Here is a 5,630-nt window from a genome sequence, read left to right as displayed (position 1 = left end):
TGACATGGGAGGAGTCCATTAAGAGAGACCTGAAGGATTGGAGTATCGACAAAGAGCTAGCTATGGACAGGGGTGCGTGGAAGCTTGCTATCCATGTGCCAGAGCCATGAGTTGGTTGCGAGATCTTATGGGTTTCACCTCTAGCCTACCCCAACTTGTTTGGGACTAAAGGCTTTGTTGTTGTTATCGTGGTATCCTTTCATGATACATTCCTTGCCATTGCATTGATAACCACCATAGCCTTACTTTTGTGTTGCTTACCCATCGAGACTAGCCTTTGAGTATTGCCGGCAACGTTACTTGTGCACATTAGTGATCATACATCCCATAGCATACATACAATATCATCGTGGTGCATATCTTGGTATCATCTTTTGTGTCACAAAGTTGTCATCGCATACACAATTGCTATCTTGGTTCGTGAAGTTTTGAATGAGAAAAGAGCTCAAAAGAGAAAGAGCCAAGCAAGCTTTTAAGCAAAAGGGAAAGATAAGCAAAGAGCTTATAAGCAAGAACCATAGCATCATACTACATTAATATTGTCATACTCGATCATCTTGGATCATATCACCAGAACCATACACATAGCATACTTGGGGTAGAAGTCGTTGCATTTTTGCTTAGTAGGTTGTGCACAAGTTTCGTATCCGCCTATTGTGCAATCGTGCTGGCGTATCTCTAGTGTTGTGCAACAAGAGCATTTTTGTGGTCTCCACATTTTGGCTCATTCCTTGGTTGCACAGCCCCACTTATCTATTTGCGTGTGTGTTTCCGTGTACCATATCATGCTATTGGTCTACTTGTTGCATTTGCAAATTTGTGAATCTTTTCCAAGTTTATGAGGCTCACTAACAATTGCATCAAATTGTGTGCCACCATCCTAACCGAGCTCCACCATAAGCTTTTACTTGTGTAGGTGTGAGAACCGACAAGAATTGGTACCAATTGTGCTATTTCCTTGTTCCACATTTGAGTGATCATTGATCCATCTTCAACATCGGTCAAGGTACATTTGGTATAAGTTCTTATCTTTCTCCCACTTACATTTTTGCTTGAAATGATGGATAGGCCAAGTTCTTCTACCAACCCACTCTTCATCGAGCAAGACAAAGACATGTCATACTATGTCACCAAGAGCCACCTCTTCGATGCACAAAGAGCTTTGCACCAAGAACAACAAGCAATGAGCGACCGCATCGACAATCTCACCACCGACTTGCGACTCTTCGAGCAACCAACAAGAGACTACTTCGACAACAAGCTCGACGCTCACAAACAAGAGAATGATGCAAGGATGGACGAGATTCGTGCCTTGTTGGTGAACCGCCATTCTACCACTTCGTCCTACTCAAGACAGAGCCGCTCGAGTCGACACTCCGACGACAGCTTCTCCGGCTCAAGTACACCGACATCAAACACTTTACGTCGAGCCGCACGCCAAGACCATTAAGCAACTCACAATCCTCTTCACGACACTCATCCACAAGAGCAATTCGACAAGCAACCACATCGTCATCGCCAACACCAAGCTCCTCTTGCACAAGCTCAAGAACGACAACGTCAACGTCACCAAGAGGAAGAGCGAGCTCGACAACATCAAGACGAACAAGACGCCAAGGCTCAACGTCTTCAACAACAACAACGTGAAGCACAAGCACTTGAGGCGCAACGTGCCCTTCAAGAATCAAGTCGAGCCATTGCCAACCGCAACCGAGATAGGCACAATCAAGAGGAAGCACTACGCGAAGAAGTTCAAGAGCGAAACTACCAAGCAAGAGTGCAGCGTCAAGTTCCTCAAGCTCCACCACAAGCTTGACAAGCTCCTCCACAACCTCAAGTTCAACAAGAGCATGATGACTTTGGAAATCCTCAACGTCAAGAGCAAAATGAGGTTGACAATCCTCCACGTCAAGGCGTCATCATTACCCTCGACCCAATCACGATGAAGAGCAACACTACGGCAAGCTCAAGTTCACCATGCCCAAGTTCCATGGAAGCAATGATCCCGAAGAGTACCTTTCATGGGCATTGAAGGTCGACAAGATCTTTCGTTTGCACAACTATGAGGAAGAGAAGAAGATCGCTATGGCATCCCTTGAGTTCCAAGACTATGTGCTCATATGGTGGGAACAAGTCATTGAGCGCCGAGAAGCAAGAGGTGAACCACCAATCCCCACATGGGAGGAAATGAAAGATGTCATGCGCGTATGCTTTGTGCCAACCTACTACAACCGCGACCTCTTCAAGAAACTCCAACTCCTCAAGCAAGGAACAAAGAGCGTTGAAGAATACTACAAGGAAATGGAGATTGCCATGATAAGAGCCAATGTCACGGAAGATGATGAGCAAACTATGACCCGTTTCTTGAATGGCCTCAATCATCCCATCAAGAAGATTGCTGACTTCCAACCATACTCAAACCTCACTGAGCTCGTGCATCAAGCTACCAAAGCGGAACGCCAAGTGCAAGATGACTTCAAGTACGCCAAGTACTCTTCGAAGAGCTACGGCTTCTCCAACACCCAAGCTTCAACGACTCCACCAACTTCTACCTCAACCAAGCCATCTACAAGCAACTGCGACAAGTCAAGTTACAAGAAAACTTCGACAACCTCAAGTTGTATTCCTACTACAAGCAACTTCAAGCCGCGAGCTTCATAATCTACTCCAACCGATGAGACCATCAAGACAAGTTCCATCAAGTGTTTCACATGCGACGGTCGAGGCCACAAGTCATTTGAGTATACCAACAAGCGCACCATGATCCTCAACGACAACGGAACCTATGACTCCATGAGTGAAGAGGAGACGGAATCCCTTGAGCAAGTGGCCATGCACCGGCGCGTGAACGAAGATGAAGATGATCAAGTCTTTGGTGATGAGGATTCGAGCCCCGCTCTCGTTGTCTCCAAGGTCTTGACTCTTCAACATCAAAAAACAAAGACCAAAGATGCCACATCTTCCACACCAAGGCCAGCATCAATGGAAGGTTCGTCAAGGTCATCATTGATGGAGGAACTTGTCACAACTTGGCAAGTGAAGAACTATGCTCCAAGCTCCAATTGGTCACTATGAAGCACCTGCACCCCTACAAGGTTCAATGGCTAAGCGATTCCGGTACTATACAAGTTGAGCATACCGTCAAAGTTTCCTTCAAAATTGGAGCATATGAAGACACTTTGGAGTGTGATGTCGTCCCGATGTCCGTTTTCCACCTCCTTCTTGGTCGACCATGGCAATTTGACCGAGGCGTCATCCACAATGGGCGTACCAATCACTATAGCTTCAAGATGAAAGGAAAGGAGTACGTGCTACGACCTATGTCCCCAAGTCAAGTGATCGCTGACAAGCAAGCAACCCATCATGGAGAAAAGAGTGAGAGAGTGACCCACCCAAAAGAGAGTGAGCACCACAAGCCAAAATCGAGTGCCTCCACGATGAGCGACAAGAAAAACTTAGTCCTATTTGCCACCAAAAGTGAGATGAGAGAAGTGTGTGAGAACCCATCAAGTGTTATGCACTATGTCCTTGTGTGCAAGGGTGAGGCACCAAAAACTAACACATACGATCTACCTTTAGTGTTGTCTTCTATTTTGCAGGAATTCCAAGATGTTTTCCCCGACGAGCTACCTCCGGGTCTACCTCCACTACGAGGCATTGAACACTGAATCGACCTCATCCCTGGAGCACCTCTACCTAACAAGGCTCCCTACCGCGTCAACCCCTAGGAAACTAAGGAGATCCAACGGCAAGTACAACAACTCATCGATAACGGTCAAGTACGTGAAAGCTTGAGCCCTTGTGCCATTCTGGTCATACTTGTTCCAAAGAAAGACGGTACTTATCGCATGGTTTCTGATTGCCATCCCATCAATGTTATCACCGTTAGATATCGTTATCCTATTCCACGCTTAGATGATATGCTTGATGAGCTTAGCGGCGCCACCATTTTCTCTAAGATTGATCTTAAGAGTGGCTACTATCAAATACGCATCAAAGAAGGTGATGAATGGAAACCGCATTTAAGACCAAATTTGGCTTATATGAATGGCTACTTATGCCAAAGGGTTTATCCGAAGCACCGAGTACTTTCATGCGAGTCTTGCACTTTGTTCTTCGTCCCTATATTGGTGTATTTGTTGTGGTCTATTTTGATGATATTCTTGTCTTTAGCAAATCTGTCAAAGATCATGTCACCCATCTTCGAACCGTGTTGCAAACCCTTAGGAAAGAGCGCCTTTATGCTAATATGGGCAAATGCCTTTTTGGTGTTGATAAGCTTGTTTTCTTGGGTTTTGTTGTGTCTTCTAAGGGTGTTCATGTAGATGAATCTAAGATCAATGCTATTAAAACTTGGCCCCAACCAACTAACTTGCAACAAGTGCGTAGTTTTCTTGGTTTAGCCGGTTTCTATCGTCGCTTTGTGAAGGATTTTAGCACCATTGATTCACCTTTTCAATCATTGAGTAAGAAAAATGCGCCATTTGTTTGGGGACCATCCCAAGATACCGCATTTAATGAGCTTAACAATTTACTTACTCATGCTCCCGTTCTTGCATTACCCAACTTTGACAAACCCTTTGAGATTCATTGTGATGCTAGTGGTAATGGCATAGGAGGTGTGTTAACGCAAGAGAAGCGCCCCATGGCATACTTCCGTGAAAAACTTCCCAGAGCGCAACTCAATTACCCCATCTATGACAAAGAGCTATATGCTTTAGTGCGAGTTTTGCGTGAATGGGAACATTATCTTCGCCCTCACGAATTTATCATCCATATCGATCATGAAACGCTTAAGTACTTAAAAGAACAAACTAAGTTGAACAAGCGTCATGCAAAATGGAGTGAGTTCAATGGCAGTGGCATCCGCGCGCTCCACGTCGAGTTGAGCCTCCACCTCCCGGTTCTCCTTCAGGATTGCCAGGTTGAACCACTGGTCTGCCTGCACCATGGGAGACCTGGACGCCGGCACGAAGTCAACGTCCATCGTCTCATACGCATCGGGGGCCTTCTACGTTGCGACCTCCGCCATGAGCATTGGATCGGCTTCCTCCTCCTCAGAGCTTGGCTCTAGAGAACTCCGGGATTGGACGGCCGCAAAGCGAGCTTGGGAACAGATGTCTGTGGCGCCGACCGCCACCGTGATTTTTGCGCGACGGTTTGGTGCCAGCATCTTGTAGTACGTGATCGTGCGGCGCACCATGATTTTCCGACGAACTAGGGGACGACTGATGCGGGCTAGGGGATTGAAAGGTGGGAGAGTGGGCTGGAGAGGAGGCGTGGTTTTGGGGCAGTGGTGACCGGCCGGCAAGTAGCTGGCGTAGGCCGAGCAACGAAGGTTCCGGTGCAGGCGGCTGGAGCCTGGAGAGTTGTGGGATGGAATAGAACCAAAGTTTCAGAGTTTCACGTGGTAGACGTTCGGACCTCCCCACCATTCCCGTCGATGATGAGGCGGTGACTTCATAAATCTCAAGATTATATGCCGGCTCAATTTCTCGAAGGTGCTCATATGGGTAGTGTGTGTGTGCTCATAGGGGTAAGGTGAATCCCGTTATCGTTGTGACGGAAGAGGGACATGGGTTGTGAGTAGGCGAGCCAACCATGAGTTTGAAAATCGTAGCCCATTATCA

Source organism: Triticum dicoccoides, chromosome 1B, assembly GCF_002162155.2.
Source record: "Triticum dicoccoides isolate Atlit2015 ecotype Zavitan chromosome 1B, WEW_v2.0, whole genome shotgun sequence".
In the NCBI taxonomy this organism is placed as follows: domain Eukaryota; kingdom Viridiplantae; phylum Streptophyta; class Magnoliopsida; order Poales; family Poaceae; genus Triticum; species Triticum dicoccoides.
The sequence above is the reverse complement of the archived record's forward strand: the minus strand, read 5'-3'. Positions refer to the sequence as shown.